At 42.5% G+C, this 27,500-nt stretch overlaps 1 pseudogene; it reads right to left on the minus strand.

The window, feature by feature from the left end:
* Positions 1 to 2,827: 2,827 nt before the first annotated feature.
* Positions 2,828 to 24,833, minus strand: LOC116223454 (annotated as a pseudogene).
* Between the last annotated feature and the right edge of the window lie 2,667 nt (positions 24,834 to 27,500).

Here is a 27,500-nt window from a genome sequence, read left to right on the forward strand (position 1 = left end):
ACTGCATGAGAGGATGACAGGGTCCATAACGACGTCACAGCACACTGGACAAGAGAAATCTTCTTCTGCCTCTTGATGCCATATTTTCTTTGGTGTCTTCATTACAATGGCTGCTTATACAGTTGGCTTTTACTTTTGAAGTCACAGTTTGAAAATCGTGTCAGTCTCTAAATATGAAGATGAAAATCCAGACTAAATCCACAAGGCTATGCCTCCTCCTTCATGCACGAATGACTGCCTTGCTTGTTCAACATACCGGTAGACATGTTACACACCAGAGAACTCTAATCACTTGAATCTCAAAGAAAAGAAAAACTCACTCAGCTCAGTTCTACCCCTCCTCATCCAGTCAAGGTGAGGCAGAGGGAGGGAAGAAGATTCTGATTGGTCAGTTCCACACCTCCTTGTCCAGTCAAGGTGAGCCAGAGGGAGGGGAGAAGATTCTGATTGGTCGGTTCTACACCTCCTTGCCCAGTTAAGGTGAGCCAGACGGAGAGAAGAGGTTTCTGATTGGTCAGTTCCACACCTCCTTGCCCAGTCAAGGTGAGCCAGAGGGAGGGGAGAAGATTCTGATTGGTCGGTTCTACACCTCCTTGCCCAGTTAAGGTGAGCCAGACGGAGGGAAGAAGATTCTGATTGGTCAGTGTGCTTTCAGACTGTAAAGTTCAATGCACATTGCCATCTACTGGTGAAATGTGAGTATTGAATCTGCTGCCTAAAATAATGACAGTGATGTGATACGGTTGCAGAGTACACAATTAACACCAAACCATGGCGTTATGAGTAGATCTCTTATGTGCATTTTGGCAGAGTATTATAATTGTATTCTATCTTACATGATATCTCATGTCTACACTTGGATCCCTTATTTCATAACCTTTATTTGTTTTGTCGTGCATCTTTGAACATTTATTCACAAATCACACAAGCTTTTTAATCATCTTCACAGTGGAACCTGAGGTCCCTTTTGTGCACAGTGCAGGGAATTAATGAATGTATGAATTAACAAAATGAATGAATGAATGTCTTATTCAATTTGAAGCGTCTCTGACTTGTTTTCCTGTGTTCTATCTGTTCACTGTTTCTGAATGAGAAATGTGATCCCTGGATCTCTGAGCAGGTGCTGGTTGTTATGGACAGATGCCCCATTCCCACAGAAGCTGATGTAGCAAACTCTGTCAAATGTCCCTGTTATGTGACTCTGTACCCTTACTGGCACCCGTAAGACAAACAGCTTGAGTGTCTTTGTCTGGCCATCCTCTCTCTGGTTCACTCACTGTGAGCTTCATCTCTGCTCTGTCCTGTGCTGGTGAAACTTAGTTGGAAAGACATTTGAGCACTCAAAGAAGATACTAGAAAGGCGTGTTTCAGTACTCCACCAACAGATGGCAGTAGTTCAGTATGTTGGATGTAACTGCACCCCTACCTTAGAGTTGTACCTTCCTATAAATGGGTTAATATCCCCTGTTGACCCTTGACCCCAATCAACACCCCTGTTTGTGTCCCTGAGGGAGGTGTTCCTCTCCTGTCCTCTAGCCCTGTCTGTGGAGCCTGTGGACTGGTTTGGTGCTTTACTATTGGTTATGGTTATGGTTATAGTTATATTTAGCAGACACTTTTGTCCAAAACAATACATCTGTAACTTATATATAAATTACCTTGGAAGAACATTTATGCAATTTGTTTATTAAATTATTATATTGTTCCATACCTCTTGATCAAAAATTCACTTATACATAAGTGACCTTTCCCTCATTGATGATATATGTATGTCCATTAAAACTCTTTCCCTGTGGAACATTTTTAAAACAGTGAAATCCAAACGATGAAGGAAAAAAATCACTTAAGAATAATTAAAAAAAAGTCAGTGTGGCTCATGCCTTTTTTTCCCCGTGACTGATTCATCTCCTACTACAGATCAGTCCTGGTCCAGACAGACACACTATCAGCTCTAACTGATTCATCTCCTACTACAGATCAGTCCTGGTCCAGACAGAGACACTATCAGCTCTAACTGATTCATCTCCTACTACAGATCAGTCCTGGTCCAGACAGAGACACTATCAGCTCTAACTGATTCATCTCCTACTACAGATCAGTCCTGGTCCAGACAGAGACACTATCAGCTCTAACTGATTCATCTCCTACTACAGATCAGTCCTGGTCCAGACAGACACACTATCAGCTCTAACTGATTCATCTCCTACTACAGATCAGTCCTGGTCCAGACAGACACACTATCAGCTCTAACTGATTCATCTCCTACTACAGATCAGTCCTGGTCCAGACAGAGACACTATCAGCTCTAACTGATTCATCTCCTACTACAGATCAGTCCTGGTCCAGACAGAGACACTATCAGCTCTAACTGTGCTGATCTACTCCTACAAAAGCCTTCACTGGTAAGATCATCAGTGGAGAGAGTTTACAGCCAATAGCATGAATCACAATTGTGTCTGAAGGAGATTATGTTGAAGAGTTTTGCCACAGGATCCCATTTGTCAACATCAGTGTCTATTAGCCACAGCTCTAAGCTAAAGACAATATTGCACAAAAGCACAAAAGACAATATTGGCCTATTCAATTCAATTTATTTTTGTACAGCGCTAAAACAATCCAATTGTGTCAAGTAGCATCATTCAAGAAAAAAAGAAACGAATCATACAATTAACAAGTCCATTCAAACAGTTTTCATTATTTTTCCCCATCAGTGTTTGTGTTCTCTACAGACCTCAGAGTCAGATCAGACTAATGAAGCTGAAGCTGAGCTGCTCCACTGTTTCAGGACCTCAGAGTCTGATCAGACTAATGAAGCTGAAGCTGAGCTGCTCCACTGTTTCAGGACCTCAGAGTCTGATCAGACTAATGAAGCTGAAGCTGAGCTGCTCCACTGTTTCAGGGACCTCAGTTATTCAAAAGGTTGTTGGTAAACAACTTCAGTTTGTGTTTGGAAAATGAAGTAAAGGATTATTCTCATTAGAAAATCATGATGAATTAAACTGTATGTAGCCGGGATGACCTCGCGGCGATGTAAAAGAAGTGGAGGCAGTGTCTCGGATGTTTTGTGGCAAATGGCAAATGTTTAATATCCTTTCGTAGTAGGCGAAACACGCCAGAATGGAGAAAAACCAAAAAAGAAACAAAAACTCCAAGCCATAACTAAACAAGTAACTTTCAATCATAAGAAGATTAACAATTTGTCGCTCTCCAATCTAAACAATTCACTTCTGAATGTCTGGAGGGGTTGGAAGTTGTTCCCCTCAGACTCGTCGCTTCTCTAGACCTGTTCTGCGCAGGCGTTTTATCTAACCGGCCTGAACCATTGCACACATCCTAAAACAATTAATCAACATCCATTGTTGGTGCCATATGTGTATTTAATGATTTTGGGATACAAGCCTCAATACATGATTGTTTATGAAAGGTATTTAGTATTAAGTTCATGATTTGTTATTTACATTATTGTATAGTAATTGTACTATTTAGTATTCATTAATTTCATGATATATAGATTTAATTGATTGATAAAAGGTGCCTGTAGCTTTAAGGGCATTGTTTTTGGTTAACTGCGCTGCCGTAGCCAGGCAGTATATGACCGGTGGATGGCACGGGAAGTTAAGGAGTCTCACGGTTTTCTGACCGTGTCGTGTCGTGTGGAGTGTGTCGTAAGAACCTGTCAAGTGTCTGTCAGTGACACGTTTTAGATTCTATTAGGTGGATAAATTAATGTATGTATTAAAATAAATCTTAAAAATCATCTCTGTTGGAAGACACACTTTTTTGGACAACAGAACACGCGTCAGCCATAGGCTCCATTCAAGAATTAGAAGAGTTTTACTGGAAAACCCTTCAAATTACGACCTATTATCACAACATACAGTTCCTTACATTCATACAGCCAGGTTTACCCAAAGACAATAATATTGTATTACTACAGAGCACTCTAAATAATCACACCCTCTACAACCACCCCTCTCATCCCTGCCACTTGGCCTGCTCACGTCTGACACTCCGTGCCCAAAGTTCAAAGGTCCTGGTCCTGACAGAGATAATATCAGCTCCATCAGTGCTGCTCTACTGTTACTAAAGCCTTCACTGGTAAGATCCTCAGAGGGTATCCATTGAAATATGGAAACACTCTCTCAGTGAAAGTGTGTGTGAGAGTGTGTAGGTGTGTGTTATTATCAGGGTCAGAGAATGACAGCTTTCTTCTGTCCCAGTCCAGCTGCACTCTGATCCTCTGGAGTTTCTGCTTCACTCTGAGGAGAGTGGGGGACTGTGGTTTAGACCGTGCTCCATATTCACCATCTTTATAATACACACACCACCGTCCACTCATGGAGGTAAAGTCTCCCTTCCTCTGGAGAGACTCTGTCATCACACCCACATGCCACCATGTGTTCTCTCCAACCTCCACATCCCAGCAGTGAGTCCCTGAGTTAAAGCCCTCAGAGCCCAGGACACAGGCATACTCATCAAATCTCTCTGGGTTATCAGGAAGCTGCTGTCTCTCATCACCCTGTCTCACACTGGCCAGATCCTCAGACAGGATGAGATTGACTTTTGCAGTGTTGGGATCCAGAGTCACAGGAGCTGCAGAGTGAGAAACACAAATGGTTTAGGTGGAAAGAGCACACAAAAAGATATACATACACATATACAAACTAGAGGTCATTATCTGTATCTGTATTTGTATCTGTTAAACCAAATAAAATGACCTGTCTTTGTATCTGGATTCGGATAGAAGGCCAGAAGTGGGCGTGGCATATGCTGGAAGTCATCAGGCTCATGTTGTATTTTTTAGACTAATATCCATTGGTAATGCAATTGGGGTGTTTGCAAAGCATCACATAGATTTATTTTAATCATTTATTTATCATATTATTAATAATGAAATATATTTTCACATCCTCATACTGTACTTTCCATCTCTTTTTTCATTTAAATTTGTAACTGAACTAAGTTTTATGAACTGTCTGAACCCCCCAGCTTGTCCAAATGTCTGTGGTACAGTGAACCACATCGCCCTCCATGCTTAACAGGGATTTCCTCACCTTTGCTTTAACATCACAGTACAGGTTTGGTCCAACTGTATGTGAGAAATGCATGCGTGAGGGTACCCTGTAGTATGGTGCAGTGACAGTTAGGAGCTTACGGAAACCCGTGTTTTCAACAATTGAGTAGGGCAAGAGGTCCTGGCAAATCATTTCACCCAAAGTTTCTGTAATCTGCTTGGCAGTCGGGTGGTTGTGTGTGTATGGTGTTTTTTTAAGTGAACACAGCCGTTATTGGTGGTTGTGGCTGTGTATTATCCACTGCTGGGGGGGCCTGGGCAGACATGGTCACAAGTGGATGTTTGAGATGCATATGGGGAGTTGTTTGTGTGTGTGTGTGTATGAGTGTGTATGTGTGTGTGTGCATATGTGTGTGTGTGTGTGTGTGTGTGTGTGTGTGTGTGTGTGTGTGTGTGTGTGTGTGTGTGTGTGTGTGTGTGTGTGTGTGTGTGTGTGTGTGCAGATGTGTGTGTGTGTGTGTGTTTGCATATGTGTGTGTGTGTGTGTGTATGGGTGTCCGTGTGTGTGTATGGTCTTATGAGATAAGAAGAAGAGACGCTATGAGCTCAATTAGGGGAGATGTGTTTGTGAGTGTGTGTGTGTCTGTGTGTGTGTCTGTGTCTGTGTGTCTGTGTCTGTGTCTGTGTCTGTGTCTGTGTCTGTGTCTGTGTCTGTGTCTGTGTCTGTGTCTGTGTCTGTGTCAAGGGCTGGTCTTTGGAGGGCAGAAGCAGAGATACTATTTCAGAAGATTGACCTCCAGGAAAAGAAAACTCTAAGCAACCCTGTCAGAACGGAAAACAAATACAAAAAGAAATGTCTTGTCCCATATGAAGTCTTTTCAAAACAGTAGGGTAAGACAAGTAAGCTAACTGAGTTCAGGCAGGAGCAACACAGTTCCTTACATTTCCTTTAGTTCGTCAGTGAGGACGCCCCCCATGCACGACTAAAGAAAATGTCTTAAGAGTACTGGTATCTTGTTGTCAAAGCTTGAAAACAGGCTGCACATCCATAGCAATGGAAGATGACATTTCCCTTCATCGTTCTGAATCCTCTGTTTATCGACATGTGAGAACGATACAGTTCACTGGAGAAACACAGCTTTACTGTATCCTTATCAATTCTCAAACTCAACCGAAATATCCCAGACAATTCTGACTCATTTTCTTTTTCACCCGTAGACCGGCGTCTACACACTCTTCATCGCTTCCGCTCTCCTCCAGTTCCGCTTGGCAGCTCATATTTCTTTTTGAGGTTCGTTTTGCTCTTATTTATGTAAAGCACATTGGATTGCCTCTGTGTATGAAATGTGCTCTATTAATTAACTTGCCTCTCTCTCTCTCTCTCTCTCTCTCTCTCTCTCTCTTTCTCTCTCTTTCTCTCTCTCTCTCTCTCTCTCTCAGTCAGTACTCACTGTATTGGACAGTCTCCTGCATCTTCTCCCAGACTCTGAACTTCAGGTTGCCCAGGTGTTTTTCCACGTTGATCAGAGCTCCTGAAACCCTCTCTGGATCCTGCAGTGTGCACTGGGCTCTGGAATAACATTCAGGAGTCAGTGCTATTTTGGTTTGGGTTCAGAACCACAGAGAAGAGAGAGACAGGAGGCAGATCACTCACCTTTCCACTGTGCCCTTGTAGTTCTGGAAAACACCAAAGAACAAAAGATGCAAAGCATTGCATTAACACATTAAATTATCCTACATTAACCACTTAAAGAAGCAATAAGGAGTTCTGTTTCAAAACTAGCAAGCTAACTACCTAAAGGCATGCAAAAACCTTTCAAACACCACCAACAGCCCAGTTGATACTGATTAAAGATTGCCAACACACTAACTGGTGTCTTTTGGCAGTATAGCTGGCAATGTCATGCTGTGAAAGCTCTTATTCCATTTTTGCAGGGTGTTCCTGCCCGGAACACAGAAACTACATAGTGCATATCCTGGATGGCTAGTGGGAAAGACACAGGTGTTTATCTGTCCTTCACATGACCATATGCTATGAAAATGAATTTGAGGATGATACCAAAAATTGTTGCATAGTGTTACTTTAAAGGAAACTTAAGCAAACTATTAATGCCAGTAATTAGGTGTGTAAAAACAAAACGATACGTATCGATATCCGTTTTTAGCGTGTAAGATACGACTACATCGATGCGTGAAATCCCGTATCGGTAATTTAAAAGTTATGAACCGCTACGCATAACACAAAACACTGGCTGACCTGTTCATTTGATCTCAGTCAGAACAATGACAGCCTGTCATTGGCCAAAGCCCGCATAGCATAAACTAATCAGGCTGTATTCTCACAAATAACGCCAAGACCTGGAGAGAATGACAGATTACAACTCCCATTCATTTCAACGGCCAATGCTATGCTAGCTACGCCATTCATTTCAATGGCCAATGCTATGCTAGCTACTTCAGCCAAGGAAGATACATCGTTGTTGATTGCGTGATTCTACAGACATCCTCGGATTTAAATAATTATAATAATAAATAGGAGAATATTTGTATCATTAACAATTATGTTTAACATTTATAGTCATGATTCCGAGACCTAGCCATCGTGATGTCCTAACATAAATAAAAGCACTATATGAACACTTGAAATGGCAGTGAATAAATAAATAACCACTAAACTCAATCGCGTGGGTATAGCCATAGTGGAATAGAATGGACATATCTACATTCTGTAACAGTACCTCCACCTCTGTCCCTGGTCAAATTAGGTCTGGGTTTACCGGTGCTTGCTTAGAAATGATTTTGATCAGTCTCTGAAGTTGCTTTCGCGTTGCCTGTGGAGTCTGCGCATAATAGCATGCCCTTATAAGGAGCTGGAGGGGCGTTTCTGTATGCAAGTTCAGGTGCATGAGAAAGCGCGTTCAATTAAGAACACATTTCCAGGCGTTCATGAATCCAGCGGAGATCTTTTCTGAGGTTGGTCTTTTGAGGTTGGTGGAGAAGATATTTAATAAGACAAGTAAGAAAATGTTTCGAGAATGAGGTTCATTGTTTCCTCACAACTCAGTGTTTTCAATTATTGAACTGCATCGAATCGCATCGAATCGAACTGAATCGTTTTTTTATCAACATGCATCTTTTGTTGTATCGTATCGTGCCCATGTATCGAGATACGAATCGGATCGTCTTTGTCATGAGAGATTTACACCCCTACCAGTAATGCTTCCAGGATCTGAACACTACCATTAATTAATATATCAAGTAATATGAAAAACAGGAACTTCTAAATCAGTATAACTACTACAGAACATGTAATCCTGATTGTGAGGTTTACCTAATGTATAGCTTTTTAGCCACTGACCCATTCATAGAAGCCTTTATTATTATTATTTCCATACATCTAGGGTATAAACCTGTTTTATTTGTGGAAACAGAAATGATTTACTCCTGTTAGTCAGATAGATAGATAGATGGATACTTTATTAATTCAGAGGGAAATTTAGTGTTAAAGACACTGCTTTAGGAAAAAAGAAAAACAGGACCGGTTCTTACCTGCAGGAATATGATGTCATCAGCTCCCATCTCCTTCTCTATGGCTGTGATTGTGTCTGAAAGAGATGAGATCTCTCTGCTCATCTTCTCAATCTTCTCCTTCATCATCTGACTCTTCTGCTCCTCTTCCTCCCTCAGTGCAGCTGTCCTGGCTGCCTCTTCATCTCGTAGAAACTGGTGCAGGTTCTCAAACTCCTCCATGATCTGCTCCTCTGTGTGCTGGGCCTGAGTCTGGAACGTCATAAAGGTTCTTTATTAATTGGACAATCTACATAGAAATTTGAATGTACACCGTGTGATACTGAGGACCTTTAGTTACATCTCTGGGTGTTGGGCCTTTAACTGGAGTAACACAATATGAATGAATGAGTCTGGAATAAGGCCAAGTGTCTACTAGGGAATTCCTCTGGATTCACAGACTTCATGAAAGCTTCTTCCAACGTCTGTAGATATTCTATTCATGCTGACTCTCACCTTAATATGTTTTGCTTTCTTATCATAGGTGAGTTTTACTTTTTCAAAAGCCTTAAGCTTTTCCTTTAAGGGATCCACTTTGACCTTGAGCTGGAGAGAGAGAGAGAGAGAGAGAGAGAGAGAGAGAGAGAGAGAGAATAATAATACAGTGGTCTTTTAAATACAAAGCAATTGGTGACACTCCTCAGATGTCTTGGTGACTATTCCAACATTTGCTGGCATATTTATGAAAAGTCCTGAATTTGAAAATAATAAAGACAAATCAAGTCTCACATGTCAGTGTTGACTACAGCAATACTCAGTCAGATTTTTAAATATGACTTTGGCAGAACATGGATTGTCACCACTAAAGCAACAAATGGATGCATTTCAGTTGGATGTTTTGTGAACACATTTGGATGGCCTTCTTGAGGGTGCAAAGGAGTGAAATGATGGTGCTGCCACCTAGTGTTGAGTTACAGTAATAACAGCAACTACAGGGAGTTTGAATTTTGTGATTAGCAAATCATTGTTTATAATGATCGACTAAATATCGGGCTATAGCTTGATGTTAATTATCCAATACAAAATCTTGTGGTTATCAAACTTACCTTGTGGTCAACTGCTGCTTCAGCAATGGGACTGCAGTTGTGATTCTTATGTAGTTTTGAGTCTCGACACGAGTAACACACAAGCTGCTGATCATCATGACAAAACAGCTTGAGTTTGTCGCCATGGAGACTACAGAGTGCTCCTCTCTGACCTCTCTCCTGTAAAAATGTCTCACACAGGTTTTCTTAATGCACGGTTGGTTGGTGGCTCGTCCCTCGATGACCTCCTCCTGCAGACTGGACATTCTCTGGATCCTTTGGTTCCCCAGTACTGCTGCAGACAGACTTTACAGAAGCTGTGACTACATGACAGAACAACTGGGTCCTTGAAGATGTCAGTGCACACAGGACAGGATAAATCCTCCTCTAGCTTTGAAGCCATTTTCCAAGAGTAAATATAAATCTGTGTTTAGCTTCCCTCTCGTTGTAAGTTTTTCCCAAAACTTTAATTTCACTTTCAGGAGTTTGAAAAATCAAGTCTTGTTGTTTTAACCTATATATGTGAGCATAGCAACCTCTCCAACGTCTGAGTGTTTTTCATTTGATTCTAACCTGACCTGCTAGAGCAGTTTTGTGACGGTGTGACGTGGAACACAGCAGCCGCCCTTCACTGAGCTTCACCTCCTCCTTCAGGAGAGGAGAGTCAGAGGGAGGGATCTGGAGGAGCAGGGAGCTGATTGGTCAGTCTCACAACAGTCGTCCAATAAACAGTTCTTTAGTGCCTCCTTGTCTTGAGGATCAGAGGTCAAAGTACCTGGATGAGTGAGCTCTAAGTTACAGGCATAAACAGGCTTCATGTCAGTGTTTTTCCTCCATTATCCACAGAAATGTTGTTCTGATCTCATTCCTACTGCAGACACACAGAGAGCTGTCTGTGCTGTGAATGACACCTCCAGTGTACACACTCTCAGCACATCCACTGAGTCTGATTTTCAGTGACATTATCAAAGGGAAACAGCTGTACTCTTTAACCTGGGCCCTACTGAAAGCTGACATTATTACTTAGTCATTACATTATTGCTCATGTGTAGTTACTTGTTACCAATGACTGGATATATAGGTATATCTATAGGTATATATAGGTATATCTATAGGTTATATGCAGTCATTGGTAGTTACTTGTACTGTGGGTTACATATCACAGAGAGAGGAAATCAAATACTCTCTGTGAGTCCATGCTAGTGTCCTTATCAGTCATATTATCCTGTATGCTCAGCTCTGTTATATATTAACCCATAGATACAGACAAGCCTAGGCTGGAACCATAAACATCGAGTTCAGAGTCTTCTCTACCACAGGCAGTGACTGGTAGTCAGACAGCATAAGGATTTGCAGAAGATGTGTGTAAACATTTGAAAGCTTGTGTTATGTCTGTTGTGGTCCTGTTCATGAGTCTGTGGTGGTTTCTGCTGAAAGTGGGTCTCTGTTGGTCTCAGTCAGAGGAGTAACATAGGACAGAGTTTCAGCTTCAAGTTCAGATAACACACCTGACCTTTGAGACAACATCAGAGCTCATGGCATGTGTTTTATAGTAGGTGGGGCAGGTGGTGTGTGTGTGTGTGTTGTGTGTGTGTGTGTGTGTGTGTGTGTGTGTGTGTGTGTGTGAGAGAGAGAGAGTGTGTGTGTGAGTGTGTGTGTGTGTGTGCACGTGTGTGTGTGTGCGTGTTTGCGTATGCACTTTGTTACAACCCTGGCTCGTAGGGAAGTAACATAATGAGAACACAAAACCCCAAACCTTAATAAATATAATTCTAAATTATTACACAGGGGAAAAGGGTGGAGTGAATATAATTCTAAATTATTACACAGGGGAAAAGGGTGGAGTGAATATCATTCTAAATTATTACACAGGGGAAAAGAGTAGGTGGAGTGTAAGCTGCATGTCCTGCCACCAGGTAAGCAGCTGCAGAGTGTGTGTGAGGAGAGTGTGAGAGGGGTGTGGCCAGTTCTTAAAGCCATACCGCACCTGCAGGTAATCACAGCCGTCTGTCACTGAGCTTCACTTCTTCCTTCAGAAAAGGAGAGTCAGGGGGAGGGGTCTGGAAGAGCAGGGAGCTGATTGGTCGAAACTAAAGCTTTTTTCCTCTACTATCCTGAGAAATGTTCCTACTGCAGACCTGTTCCTTCACAGATACACAGAGAGCTGTCTGTGCTGTGTACACACTGTCACCATACACTGTGTGTTTGAGTGCATTTGGTCTAATTGGCATCCAACCTGTTTATTCGGTTGTTATTATTCATAGTTGTACTCATTCATTTGGGTTTTACATGACATTCAGTTTGACTGACACTTGTAACATTGAAGCTTACCGTTTATTGTATTAATAAACTGTTCATTCATGAATCATTCATATACCTCCATGTGTGCCATTACATTACATTAATTAACGTCTAACAATTTGAGTATATACTGTTTGGGAATATTGTAGGTAATGTAAAAATGTATGTAATGTAAAAATGTATGTACAATTTGTAGTTAGCAATATTTACCACTCAAATGCGTTCTACTGTCCCATAAGGTTCAGACACGTCCAGCCTGCTATCTTCCTGGTGTATCTTTGTGTGTGTGAAAGTGCGGTTGTGAGTGTGTGATCTGTGTGCGTAAAGGCAGCTCATCCACTATGCTTGTGTGTAAGAGGGCTTTTTGTGTGTGTGTGTGTATGTGTGTGAGAGAGTGTGTTTTGTGTGTGATGTGTGTGTAAGAGGGCTTTTGTGTGTGTGTGTGTGTGTGTGGCGACAGTGGTACAGGAGGTAGAGAAGTCGTTTAGTAATCAGAAGGTTGCTAGTTCGATTCCCTGTCGAAGCATCCTTGAGCAAGACACTGAACTCCTGATGTGCAGTGTGCTATCAGTGTATTAAGTCGCTTTGGATAAAAGCGTCTGCTAAATGTAATGTGTGTGTGTGGAGGAGGAGGTTTATCACCTATTGAGGTCACCACACAGACAAGACAAAGCAAAACAGCACTATTCAACTAAAATTAAATCTAGTTTCCAGTCACAGTGCAAGAGCAGACTGTCAGAGCTCTCTGCCAAACTCAGCCCAACCTCATTCTTCAGCCAGGTCGGGGCTTGCTCAAGAGAGAGAGGAACCTGATTGGCCAACCGCATTACCAGGAGGAACAGTCTTTGCAGAACCGATTGACATGAGGGAGGAGAAGGGGGAGAGAGAGGGAGGAGAGAGGTAGAAGAGAGGGAGGAGAGAGAGGGAGAGAGAGAGAAAGGGAGGAGAGAGAGATGGAGAGGTTTAACACTACTTTGTTGAAGCAATATTCAAATCTTTACATTACTGCATTCTTAAAACATATGATGCATGAGGACATCCAATATAGACATCCTATAAGATCCACATGTATGACATCCTCAGATTGAAAAGATAACAGTGAGACAGCCTGCATTCCTGGCAGTCGGGTGGTTGTGTGTGTATGGTGTTTTTGAATTGAACACAGCCGTTATTGGTGGTTGTGGCTGTGTATTATCCACTGCTGGGGGGGCCTGGGCAGACATGGTCACAAAGGGATGTTTGAGATGCATATGGTTATGCATTACTGATGTTGTTAGGTGTTTCACATCCCTGCCTTATTATTGTGGCCTTTGTTAACCTTTCCTGCTCTGTCCCTAGTGACTGGTAGTCAGATAGCATAAGGATTTGCAGAAGATGTGTGAAAACATTTGAAAGCTTGTGTTATGTCTGTTGTGGTCCTGTTCATGAGTCTGTGGTGGTTTCTGCTGAAAGTGGGTCTCTGTTGGTCTCAGTCAGAGGAGTAACATAGGACAGAGTTCATCTTCAAGTTCAGATAACACACCTGACCTTTGAGACAACATCAGAGCTCATGGCATGTGTTTTATAGTAGGGCTGGGCATGCGTGTGTGTGTGTGTGTGTGTGTGTGTGTGTGTGTGTGTGTGTGTGTGTGTGTGTGTGTGTGTGTGTGTGTGTGTGTGCGTGTGCGTATGCACGTTGTTACAACCCTGGCTCGTGAGGGAGTAACATAATGAGAACAGAAAACCCCAAACGTAATAAATATAGTGTGTGTGAGAGAGAGTGTGTATGTGAGTGTGTGTGTGTGTGTGTGTGTGTGTGTATGTGTGTGTGTGCGTGGGCATGGGCGTGGCGTGTGCGTGTGAGTATGTGAATGTGAGTATGTGTGTGTGTGTGTGACAGCAAGATAATGATGTTAGATGCTGAGGTGAGTTTGTTGAGCTGTACGTATGTGAGGACACTTAGAGTGATGCCCTATAAGTGATATATGGATGTGAGTGGCGTTGGTCTACACCCATGAAACAGTAAAGCTGCTTTAGAAATAATAAGCCACTTTTTCACCACTATAAGACTACTTTATCTTATATTTGCTAACAGTGTGGGCCTGAGTGTGTATCCTCTGCATAAGAGCTTTGTCTGAAATGCACTCCAGTGTACCAGTAGATGGCAGCATTGCTCAGCCCTGTCCCCTCTGGTGTGGACTGAGCTGTAGACCAGTGACCAGTGACCAGTGCAGGGACGGTATGTTAGAGTGGAGCTGAGGTCTTCAAGTCAGGGGTTGGAGGGGCTGCTCTTACCCATCTGATTGGTGTTTAGATATCTGCCAGCGTGAGTGTGTGTGTGTGTGTGTGTGTGTGTGTTTAGATATCTGCCAGTGTGAGTGTGTGTGTGTGTGTGTGTGTTTAGATATCTGCCAGTGTGAGTGTGTGTGTGTGTGTGTGTGTGTTTAGATATCTGCCAGTGTGAGTGAGTGTGTGTGTGTGTGTGTGTGTTTAGATATCTGCCAGTGTGAGTGTGTGTGTGTGTGTGTGTGTGTTTAGATATCTGCCAGTGTGTGTGTGTGTGTGTTTGTGTGTGTGTGTGTGTGTTTAGATATCTGCCAGTGTGAGTGCGCTCTGAAAACCTGTAAGGAAGTGAATGAATGCATTGGGCTCAGTGATGGAGATGATGATGAGACTATGTGTGTAAATAACTTTAGTTCAGTGAGTCTACCAGAAATGATGTGAGCAAAATACACATATCCAAGCTAGCCAGGAGGAGAGTGTGAGGAAATCAGCGTGCTAATTACAGCTATTCATGACTCTAATTTGACTATCCAGGATGCTAACTGAAGCTAACAATGAGGTGTATCCTAATGGGGAGTGCTAACATGACATGATAATTGCTTGTATCATATGACTTGATACAAGCAATTATCATGGCTAACACAAACTAGCATACAATACGATATTCATGGGGTCTCATTCACAGGTTTCAATGCTCTATAACGGCATCATCTCATGTGTGTGTGTGTGTGTGTGTGTGTGTGTGTGTGTGTGTGTGTGTGTGTGTTTAGATATCTGCCAGTGTGAGCTCTATAACGGCATCATCTCATGGCATTTGGTCATCATCACTGCCAGCCAGATGTGTGCCACTTTTTAAATATTCATTCAGTGTTACTGGCGATCTGAGGTTTTTATTGTTTATTTTATTTGTATTTATTTTATTTTGGGAGTTGATGATCACACCCGAATGGCACAGATAATAACAATAATACAATGAGATGTAATATCAAACTTAAATAAAGTCAGCAATAAAGTAAATAATGTTCCTCGTGTTACAGGACTGCATAAGAGTGAAGTGTGTTACAGGACTGCATGAGAGTGAAGTGTGTTACAGGACTGCATGAGAGTGAAGTGTGTTACAGGACTGCATGAGAGTGAAGTGTGTTACAGGACTGCATGAGAGTGAAGTGTGTTACAGGACTGCATGAGAGTGAAGTGTGTTACAGGACTGCATAAGAGTGAAGTGTGTTACAGGACTGCATGAGAGTGAAGTGTGTTACAGGACTGCATGAGAGTGAAGTGTGTTACAGGACTGCATGAGAGTGAAGTGTGTTACAGGACTGCATGAGAGTGAAGTGTGTTACAGGACTGCATGAGAGTGAAGTGTGTTACAGGACTGCATGAGAGTGAAGTGTGTTACAGGACTGCATGAGAGTGAAGTGTGCTGCTGGCAGTGGAGGCATGACTACAATCATTCAGTTCTTATCTTATAACAACTTATATAAAATAATATAAATAAAAAGCCAATATTGTAAATGCCAATTAAAGACTAATGTCTGACCCCAGAACAGTGGCCCTGAGCATTCATGGACGACTATAATGGAGTATCACATGATACACATAAATCCAAATTACATCACATATTTTATGATTATTCTAAAGCAGGACAAACAAGTTCTCAGGTGTGCACTTCCCAGCAGTGTGCTCCATATTTACCATATTTATAATACACACTCCACCGTCCACTCATGGAGTTAAAGTCTCCCTTCCTCTGGAGAGACTCATACCCACACACCACCATGTGTTCTCTCCAACCTCCACATCCCAGCAGTGAGTCCCTGAGTTAAAGCCCTCAGAGCCCAGGATGTCACGTGACATATGTGACATACTCTTCAGATTTCTCCTGGTTATCAGGAAGCTGCTGCCACTCATCACTGTCTCTCACACTGGGCAGGTCCTCAGACAAGGATGAGACCTGGGTGTGCATGATGGTCTGAAACAATCTTTAATACAAATATTTTCCTTCATTTTCAACTCATGACATCCTTCACTCTACCTACTTGAATGTATAAAATGATAAATGATACTAAGAGTCATAGAGTTTAAAAAAATCATTTTACATTTCTTTTGTCTCTGGTCAAAAATGAAAGAACCTTTGAGATGAATGTCCAAGACTCCTTAGAGTTTTAATAAATGGTAAAGTTGTCAGATGTCACATTTAATGCAGTCAGTTGGGTGTTGATATGAATAGATGTGCACTAGTTGTACGTATGTTTTGTTCATATTTTATTGTGAATTTCCCTTATTTTGAATACAAGCGAGTAGAACATCAATAAAAGGAGTTTTAACAATCTGAAATTATACTTAATTGTTTACAAAACTGTCACAATGTCAATGACACACACCTTTAGAAAGGTTTGAATCAAAATGAATGAGAATCAAATGCTTGCAGAAAGCATTATTCACATTTCTGTCAGGCGTGTCAATTCTGTAACCATGTTGCGAACACTACATGAGGGTTAAACAGTAGTATATGGCTCCAATTTGAGATGCTTGTTGTTCAGACCTACACTGCTGAATCCTGAGTATATTCATGTGCTTTGTTACAGCTCTTTACTGGACTAAAGCCAGATTGCTGCATCAACCACAAGAAACGTCCCTGAAACGTCCTATTTATTTCTTATAACTCCTTATCCCTTGTATCATTCAAAACTCTCATTAACTAAAATCACACAATGGATTAAAGCCCATTAAAGCAGCTTTAATTTCATTCCTCTCATCAGTGTTAGAGTCTGATCAGACTAATAAAGCTGAAGCTGAGCTGCTCCAGTGTTTCAGGAACCTCAGTGGGATTTAACAGATTATACTGAAGGATGGACAAATTTAGCCAACATCAGCGTACCTTTAGAAAATAAAAGTAACTTGTTTATGAATTTAATTCACATTTTTGTCAAAGATGTTTGCCTTCAATTTGTAATATTTACAGAATTCAGAACACGTGACACCTGTGGGATTTTCTTAAGGCAACTAACAAAACAACCAATTAGTCAGAATGCAAAAGGAAGAGACATCATCTCTTGCTGTGCTGCTCTACTTTCACTGAAGCTCTCACTGGTAACATCCTCAGAGGAGAGAGATTACAGCCAATACCAAAGTATGGAAACACTCTCTCAGTGAAAGTGTGTGTGAGAGTGTGTAGGTGTGTGTTATTATCAGGGTCAGAGAATGACAGCGCTCCTCTGTCCCAGTCCAGCTGCAGTCTGATCCTCTGGAGTTTCTGCTTCACTGTGAGGAGAGTGGAGAGCTGTGGTGTAGAACGTGCTCCATATTTACCATCTTTATACCACACAAACCACCGTCCACTCATGGAGTAATAGTCTCCTTTCCTCTGGAGAGACTCTGTCATCACACCCACACCCCACAATGTGTTCTCTCCAACCTCCACATCCCAGCAGTGAGTCCCTGAGTTAAAGCCCTCAGAGCCCAGGAGGTTGGCATACTTATCAAATCTCTCTGGGTTATCAGGAAACTGCTGTCTCTCATCACCCTCTCTCACACTGGTCAGATCCTCAGACAGGATGAGACATGGGTGTGCAGTGTTGGGATCCAGAGTCACAGGAGCTGCAGAGTGAGAAACACAAATTGTTTAGGTGGAAAGAGCACACAAAAAGAGATACATACACATATACAAACTAGAGGTCATTATCTGTATCTGTATTTGTATCTCTTAAACCAACACAATTATCTGTCTTTGTGTCTGGATTCAGATAGAAGGCCTGAAGTGGGTGTGGTCAGAAGTCATGTTAATATCATATTAATGTATTATGTTATCAATTATGAAATATATTTTCACATCCTCATACTGTACTTTTCATCCCTCTTTATTTTTATTTTTAACTGAACTAAGTTTAATTAACTGTCTGAACCCCCCAGCTTGTCCAAATGTCTGTGCTACAGTGAACCACACAGGGACGTGCGGTCAGAGGAGGCAGGGGAGGCAGAGCCATCTTGAAAAGTAAAACAAAAATAATAATTATAAAATGAAATAAATATTCATATTTCTCTACTAATCTGTGGTATAGGTGTAATTTCTGCATGATTCCAATCATTTCGAGCATTTTTATAATAAAAATCGCTGAATTTGCGCATGTCCTATTCAAATAGACGGGAGAAAACAAGAGACGTGCGGTCAGGGGAGGCCCCATGTATTGTCTATGGGAGACAGGGGAGGCAGTGCCTCACCTAGAATTGCGCAATCGCTCCAAACTGGGTTTTGCGCATGCGGGCAGTGTATGTTGCACTAGTAGGATGTCCTTTACGGTTCCCAAGTGTGACTTACAGTCTGTTAGCAGACACCTGGGGTTGGACGTGCTTTGCTTTTTGTTGTCGTTGTTGTCTTTACTGTTTTTTGTAAGGGGACAGGTAAGTGTTGTTCTCTCTTCATTTTCCCCTTTAAAGGTAAGTTATATGTATACCATGTTCTATGTATGTCCCTGTGAAGTTTGTATGTCTTTGTTGCATGTCTTTGTTAAATACATACACATTTCTCAAATAAGCCTGCTTTGCATTTTCATTAACCTTGTCTTCTGTCTTGTCCTGTCTCACTAACACCCCACTCATGACCTGTACCTTGACGTGGTGAGTGGGCTTTCCACTAAACAGGCCTTGCTTTGAATGGTGTTAGTTAGCAAGTTTTTAAAACAAGTATGCTTTGCAGTTTGCTTTGTATACTTCCACAGGTCTACAGAATTTAACACATCAAGAAAATTAATTTTGACTGACCACAGCATACAGAGACCCTCCCCCTGAAGACTGGCACCTATCTTCCTGCAATCACCCTACACTAAATGTCTTACATCGAAATAAAAAAATTAAAAAAACCTGTACACTGTCATAGTTCTTCAATGTTTCCTATTGAATTTAAGTTTAAAAAAAAAAAAACATGTGAAATAAACAGTTAAGCCAAGACGGCAATTCGTTTATTTACACTAGCTTGTAACTATTAATATCTTATTTGACACGGTGTAAAAGTTCAATTAGCACACCGGTTGTGCTTTTAGCTGTAGGCCTATAGCCTCGTAAAAGTTAGGTTAGCAAGTCAGTTTTTGAGTATTGAGTATTGAGCCGTAAACGATCGTTTAAAAGTAATGGTATTAGACAATAAAACGTGACATATGTACATGTTATAAATATATATATACCATAGACATATGTACATGTATGATGTATACATTTCAATTTTTTTAACTAGAGACGTAATCACTTCCGGTTTCTGTGCCTCACTAGCCACGAACCTCACGGCACGTCACTGGAACCACATCGCCCTCCATGCTGAACAGGGATTTTCTCACCTTTGCTTTAACATCACAGTACAGGTTTGGTCCAACTGCACATGATAAATGCATGCGTGAGGGTACCCTGTAGCATAGTGCAGTGACAGTTAGGAGCTTACGGAAACCCGTGTTTTCAACAATTGAGTAGGACAGGAGTTCCTGGCAAATCATTTCACCCAAAGTTTCTGTAATCTGCTTGGCAGTCGGGTGGTTGTGTGTGTATGGTGTTTTTGAATTGAACACAGCCGTTATTGGTCGTTGTGTGTGTATGGTGTTTTTTAATTGAACACAGCCGTTATTGGTGGTTGTGTCTGTGTATTATCCACTGCTGGGGGGGCCTGGGCAGACATGGTCACAAAGGGATGTTTGAGATGCATATGGGGAGTTGTGTGTGTGTGTGTATGTGTGTGTATGTGTGTGTGTGTGTGTAAGTGTGTCCGTGTGTGTGTGTGTGTGTGTTTATGGGTGTCCGTGTGTGTGTATGGACTTATGAGATAAGAAGCAGAAACGCTATGAGCTCTAGTAGGGGAGATGTGTGCGTATGTGTGTGTGTCTGTGTGTGTATGTGTGTGTTTGTCTGTGTTTGTGTGTGTGTGTATCTGCTGGTCTTTTGAGACCAGAAGCAGAGACACTATGAGCCTCTAGTAGGGGAGATGTGTGTGTGTGTGTGTGTGTGTGTGTGTGTGTGTGTGTATGTGTGTGTGTGTGTGTGTGTATATGTATATACGTGTGTCTGTGTATGTGTGCATATATATGTGCGAGTGTGTGCGTGCGCGTGTGTGTGTGTGTGTGTGTGTGTGTGTGTGTGTGTGTGTGTGTGTGTGTGTGTGTGTGTGTGTGTGTTAGCGTGTGTGTGTGTGTGTTTGTGTGTGTGTGTGTGTGTGTGTGTTTGTTTGGGTGTGTATATGTATATACGTGTGTATGTGTGCATATATATGTGCGAGTTTGTGCGTGCGCGTGTGTGTGTGTGTGTGTGTGTGTGTGTGCGTGCGTGTGTGTGTGTGTGTGTGTGTGTGTGCATATATTTGTGTGTGTGTGTGTGGTCTTATGAGAACAGAAGCAGAGACGCTATGAACTCTAGTAAGGGAGATGTGTGTGTGTGTGTGTGTGTGTGTGTGTGTGTGTGTGTGTGTGTGTGTGTGTGTGTGTGTGTGTGTGTGTGTGTGTGTGTGTGTGTGTCTGCTGGGCCTCTAGTAGGGGAGCTCTGCTGTCACTCAGGTTTCACTGGTAAGATCCTCAGAGTAAAGATGCCAGTGTTAAAGTATGGAAACACTCTCTCAGTGAAAGTGTGTGTGACAGTGTGTATGTGTGTGTTAATTTATCTGTGGCATGTATTTCTCTAAGTAGGTGTTCTCTATATTTTTAAATGTGTTGAAATGTTTGCGTGTGTGTGTGTGTGTGTGTTTGTGTGTGTGTGTGTGTGTGTGTGTGTGTGTGTGTGTGTTTGTGTGTGTGTATGTGTGTGTCAAATGTGCTTTCAATGAAACTAAACAGTGGTGTATCATTCATTTCACTATGCATCTATCATGTAAAATCAATGTATGCCCCCTTCTCTCTCTCTCTCTCTCTCTGTGTGTGTGTGTGTGTGTGTGTGTGTGGTGTGTGTGTGTGTGTGTGTGTGTGTGGTGTGTGTGTGTGTGTGTGTGTGTGTGTGTGTGTGTCTTTCAGTCAGTACTCACTGTATTGGACAATCTCCTGCATCTTCTCCCAGACTCTGAACTTCAGGTTGGCCCAGGTGTTTTGCCACATTGATCAGAGCTCCTGAAACCCTCTCTGGATCCTGCAGTGTGCACTGGGCTCTGGAATAACATTCAGGAGTCAGTGCTGCTGTGGGTTTGGGTTGAGAACCACAGAGAAGAGAGAGACAGGAGGCAGATCACTCACCTTTCCACTGTGCTCTTGTAGTTCTGTGAAATGATGAAGGAAACGTATTAAAAATATCTTATAACAAACCTTAATTTACTCATGCTCTCTCTACCTCCCTGTAAGCTCACACAGCTCCCCTCCTCTACCCCCTCTATGTCATCATCTGAGTTGTTTTCCAGTTGCCCCTGTCTCTCATTCATCCTGTTTCTTTTGTCAATGACCATTTTACATTTTACACACAGAGGACAGAGGAAGACACAGATAAACACATTTTCAGTCAACTGTGGCTGAGTATGAGTGTGTCTAAGTGTAAGTGAGTGTGATTGAGTGTGGCTGTATATGAATGATGCTGATTGGCCAGAGCTGAGTTTCTCCACAGGTGATTTTCACTTGCTCTCTTCGAAGGCGGTCGCATTTCTCTCCCTCTCCTCCCCTTGACCTTCCCTGCTTGGCTCCTATCGTCTTGTCTTGTCTTGTGCTATACTTGAGAGACTCTCTCCGCATCGCTCTTCGAACTAAAAAACCATGGATTTGATCACTTGGTCTCTCAATGCAATTGACACCATCTTCTCAACGAGAAGCTCGGGTTCGGGGGAACCTGTCTGTCCTCCCGGGACGTTCGCAGCTGGCTACATGATGGACGCGTGGGAGCAGTGGCGTGTTGTGTGCCTAGCAGCCCTTTCCGTGGAGGACGTTGAAGACATCTACCTATTCGGAACTATGATTACAGGATTTCTGCTGTTTGGATTAGGCGCTACCCTGATTTATCGGAAAATTAAGGAAACGGCGACAGCTGTCATCAGCCCCGTAAGGCTGCCCGAAATGATTGATGCGCTGGGTAGAGCTGTGGGCACTCAGACTGTGGTTTCAAACCGCCTGATTGATAACAACAAGGAGATGTTCACGGCTTTGCAAATGAAATTGGATCGAATTGAAGACCTGCTACAAAAATGGGATAAAAGGTCTCAAGAGTAGAGGCGCAAATTGAATGCAGCTACTTGCAAGACCAAACAATCCCAATCTTATCTGCTTTCGGCTCCCTCAACCGGAACGGGCCTTGGCCAAGGCCGTTGCTGGAAAAACAACTCCCCTGAAGATTGCTGCAGTGAGACTCTCTCTCATTCCTTTTCCCCTTTCCACAGACACCTGTGGATTGTTGTCTCTGTCCAGGACCCTTTCAAGGCTGTCTCCATGGCAACGACAATCTTGCGAACTGAGAATCTGTCTGATTGTGGCCTGGGGGAAGGAACAACCCAGGCCTACTCATACATGAACTTTGACATACATACATGAACTTTGCATACATATACACGTACATACTACACACAGATATGCATCCACTCCCCCACCCCCCATCCCACGCCTTCGCCTCGCTTGAGTTCTGTCATGTTGTAAAATGTATGTGCTTATGTGCTGAGGTGTTTTTTTTCCTGCTCCCACACTGTACTCCTCTAGGAGCATAGTCTGGGGGTCGCCTTTTTTTTCTCCTCCCTTTCCTCATGTTATGCTGCAATTCTTCCCTCAACCTTGTCTTCCCGTCCTGTCTACCCCCTTGTCCGATGGCGCTTGTGTAGCGGCCGTGGAGATCTTGTGCAGGAGATAGTTTGGTGATACTATAGCCTGCATGGAGAATACCAAAACAAATTCCTAGTATCTGTATACATGGCGAAATAAAGTTGAATTGAATTGAATTGATTGAATTTGGGAAGTCAGTAACAGCTGAGTTCCAGGACAGTTTCTTCCTCCAAAGTGTGAGACTCTTCAGGTGACATTCCCTAAGACACACACACACACACACACACATACACACAGACACACACACACACACACACACACACACACAGAGACACACACACACACACACACACACACACACACAGACATACACACACACACACAAACACACACACACACACACACACACACACACACACACACACAGACATACACACACACACACAAACACACACACACACACACACACACTCACTCACACACACAAACACACAAACACACACACACACACACACACACACTCACACACACACACACACCCACACACACACACTCACACACACACAGACACAAACACTATGATAATGACAGTAGATGGTTCTTACTTGTAGAAATGTGATGTCATCAGCTCCCACCTTCTCTTCTATGGCTCTGATTGTGTCTGAAAGTGATGAGATCTCTCTGCTCATCTTCTCAATCTTCCCCTTCATCATCTGACTCTTCTGTTCCTCTTCTTCCCTCAGTGTAGCTATCCTGGCTGCCTCTTCATCTCGTAAAAACTGGTGAAGCTTCTCAAACCCCTCCTTGATCATCTTCTCTGTGTGCTGGGCCTGAGTCTGGAATAAGGTCAATAACAGAGAAAGTGTCTACTAGGGAATTCCTCTGGATTAACACACTTCATAAAAGCTTCTTCCAACGTGTGTAGATATTCTATTCATGCCTGAGTCCTGACTCTCACCTTAATGTGTTTTGCTGTTTTATCATAGGTGAGTTTTACTTTTTCAAAAGCTTTTAGCTTTTCCTTTAAGGGATCCACTTTGACCTTGAGCTCCTCCTGGAATATATATATATAGAGAGAGAGACAGAGAGAGAGAGAGAGAGAGAGAGAGATGGAGAGAGAGAGAGTTGTCTTTTACATGCAAAGCAATTTGTGACGCCCCTAAGATGGCTTGGTGACTATTCCAAAATGTGATGGCATATTTATGAAAAGTCTGGAATGTGAAAATAATAAAGACAAATTAAGTCTCACATGTCAGTGAGCCTCTTGACTACAGCAATACTGAGTCAGATTTTTAAATATGACTTTAGCAGAACATGGTTTGTCACCACTAAAGCAACAAATGGATACATTTCTGTTGGATGTTTTGTGAACACATTTGGATGGCCTTCTTGAGGGTGCAAAGGAGTGAAATGATGGTGCTGCCAACTAGTGTTGACTTACAGTAATAACAGCAACTACGGGGAGTTTGAATTTTGTGATTAGCAAATCATTGTTTATAATGATGGAATAAATATTAGGCTGTAGCTTGTTGTTAATTATCCAAAACAAAATCTTGTGGCTATCAAACTTACCTTGTGGTCAACTGCTGCTTCAGCAGTGGGACTGAAGTTGTGATTCTTGTGTAGTTTTGAGTCTCGACACGAGTAACACACAAGCTGCTGATCATCATGACAAAACAGCTTGAGTTTGTCGCCATGGAGACTACAAAGTGCTCCACTCTGAACTCTCTCCTGTAAAAATGTCTCACACAGGTTTTTTAATGCAAGGTTGGTTGGTGGCTTCGCCTTTGATGACCTCCTCCTGCAGATTGGACATTCTCTGGATCCTTTGGTTTCCCAGAACTGCTGCAGACAGACTTTACAGAAGCTGTGACTACATGACAGAAGAACTGGGTCCTTGAAGATGTCAGTGCACACAGGACAGGAGAAATCCTCCTCTAACTTCGAAGCCATTTTCCAAGATTAAATATAAATCTGTTTCAAGCTTTCCTCTCGTTGTAACTTGTCCCCCAAACTTTACTTTCACTTTTAGGAGTTTGAAAAATCCAGTCAGTTTCTGAGTCCTCTTGTTGTTTTAACTGATGTATGCAAGCATGGCAACCTCTCCAACGTCTTTATGAATTCAAGTTTGTCCCGTTTGAGTGTTTTTAAATTAGACTCTCACCTGCTATAACATTTGTAGAGTTGTAACGTGGAACAAAGCTGCCGTCTGTCCCTGAGCTTCACTTCCTCATAACCAGTGTTGTCTCCTCCCACCTTCTCTCTCACACTCTCTGCTCAACCCCGCCCTCTCTCCCTCTGTCTGCAGTTTGAGTGTTTTTCATTAGATTCTCACCTGACCTGCTGGAGCAGTTTTGTGACGGTGTGACGGGGAACACAGCAGCCGCCCTTCACTGAGCTTCACCTCCTCCTTCAGGAGAGGAGAGTCAGAGGGAGGGATCTGGAGGAGCAGGGAGCTGATTGGTCAAGCTCACAGCAGTCATCCAATAAACAGTTATTTAGTGCCTCCTAGTCTTGAGGATCAGAGGTCAAAGTACCTTGATGAGTGAGCTCTAACTTACAGTCATAAACAGGCTTCATGTCAGTGTTTTTCCTCCACTATCCACAGAAATGTTGTTCTGATCTCATTCCTACTGCAGACAATCCAGCCTGATGTTTTACATTGTTAGTAATACTGTGTGTGTGTGTGTGTGTGTGTGTGTGTGTGTGTGTGTGTGTGTGTGTGTGTGTGTGTGTGTGTGTGTGTGTGTGTGTGTGTGTGTGTGTGTGTGTGTGTGGATACTGGTGTATCTTTGTGTGTGTGAACGTTCAGTTGTGAGTGTGTGATCTGTGTGCGTAAAGGCAGCTCGTCCACTATGTGTAAGAGGGTTTTTGTGTGTTTGTGTGTATGTGTTGTGAGAGAGTGTGTTTTGTGTGTGTTTGTGTGTATGTGTTGTGAGAGAGTGTGTTTTGTGTGTATGTGTGTATGTGTTGAGAGAGTGTGTTTTGTGTGTTTGTGTGTATGTGTTGTGAGAGAGTGTGTTTTGTGTGTTTGTGTGTGTGTGAGAGAGTGTGTGTATGTGTGTGTGTGTGTGTGTGTGTATGTGTTGTGAGAGAGTGTGTTTTGTGTGTATGTGTGTGGAGGAGGAGGAGGAGGTGGCTTATCACTTTTTGGTTGTCACCACACAGACAAAGCAAAGCAAAACAGCACTATTCAACTGAAATGAAATCTAGTTTCCAGTCACAGCGCAAGAGCAGACTGTCAGAGCTCTCTGCCAAACTCAGCCCAACCTCATTCTTCAGCCAGGTCGGGGCTTGCTCAAGAGAGAGAGGCGCCTGATTGGCCGACCACATTACCAGGAGGAACAGTCTTTGCAGAACCGGTTGACATGTGTTTCCCAGAACAGAGGGAGGGAGATAGAGAGAGAGGGATAGAGAGGTTTAATGCTCGTTTATTGAAGCAATATTCAAATCTTTACATTACTGCACTCTTAAAACATATAATGCATGAGGACATCCAATATAGACATCCTATAAGATCCACATGTATGACATCCTCAGATTGAAAAGATAACAGTGAGACAGCCTGCATTCCTGGCAGTCGGGTGGTTGTTTGTGTTTGGTGTTTTTTAATTGAACACAGCCGTTATTGGTGGTATTATCCACTGCTGGGGGGGCCTGGGGCAGACATGGTCACAAAGGGATGTTTGAGATGCATATGTTTATGCATTACTGATGTTGTTAGGTGTTTCACATCCCTGCCTTATCATCGTGGCCTTTGTTAACCATTCCTGCTCTGTCCCAGACCGTAGTCGGAGATTACAGGAGAGACTTTTGTTTACTGCTCCAGGGCCGAAGTGTTCTATATTCTAAACTCTGGGGTTAACTTCCTTTCCCTTCTGTCTGCAGTTGATGAGCAAATAAATGGCATCTTGATTTGGTCTGAGAATTTATTCTCCACACTAGTTGCACAGAGTTCAACGTTACAGCAACATAACTTTGCTCCGGTCGCTACATCCTATCTATCCGTATGCATCACTGCTCCCTCTCACTCGCTCTCTCTCTCTCTATCTCTCTCGCTCTACCACACCCACCCTGTACGTGCTGCTCTTAAAGGAGCCACACCATTATACAACACCTTGTACAATTTGCAGCTAACTTTAGTCTTATCAGCTGGGCTGTAAAGTGCTCCTAGATAGCACTAGTGGTTCGAGGGGTGCTGTAGAATCAATTGCTAGGTCCTAAAATAGTGTGTGTGTGTGTGTTTGTAGGCCTACTATTATTATATTTATATGCTATTATTCATTGGCTACATAAGCTGTTTTTAATCAATGGCATTGTGTGAAACCTTAGCTAGCCTACTAAGGGTTTTCCATTGATGATCTTCTCCTTGATGATCCCAGAACTGCTGCAGACAGTCTTTACACACACTGTGACTGCATGAGAGGATGACAGGGTCCTTAAAGACGTCACAGCACACTGGACAAGAGAAATCCTGTTCTGCCTCTTGATGCCATATTTTCTTAGGTGTTTGTGTCTTCCTTACAATGGAAGCATTTGGCTTTTACTTTTTAAGTCACAGTTTGAAAATGATGTCAGTCTCTAAATATGAAGATGAAAATCCAGACTAAATCCACAAGGCTGTCTCCTCCTTCATGC

The sequence above is a fragment of the Clupea harengus genome, chromosome 2 (assembly GCF_900700415.2).
Source record: "Clupea harengus chromosome 2, Ch_v2.0.2, whole genome shotgun sequence".
In the NCBI taxonomy this organism is placed as follows: Eukaryota; Metazoa; Chordata; class Actinopteri; order Clupeiformes; family Clupeidae; genus Clupea; species Clupea harengus.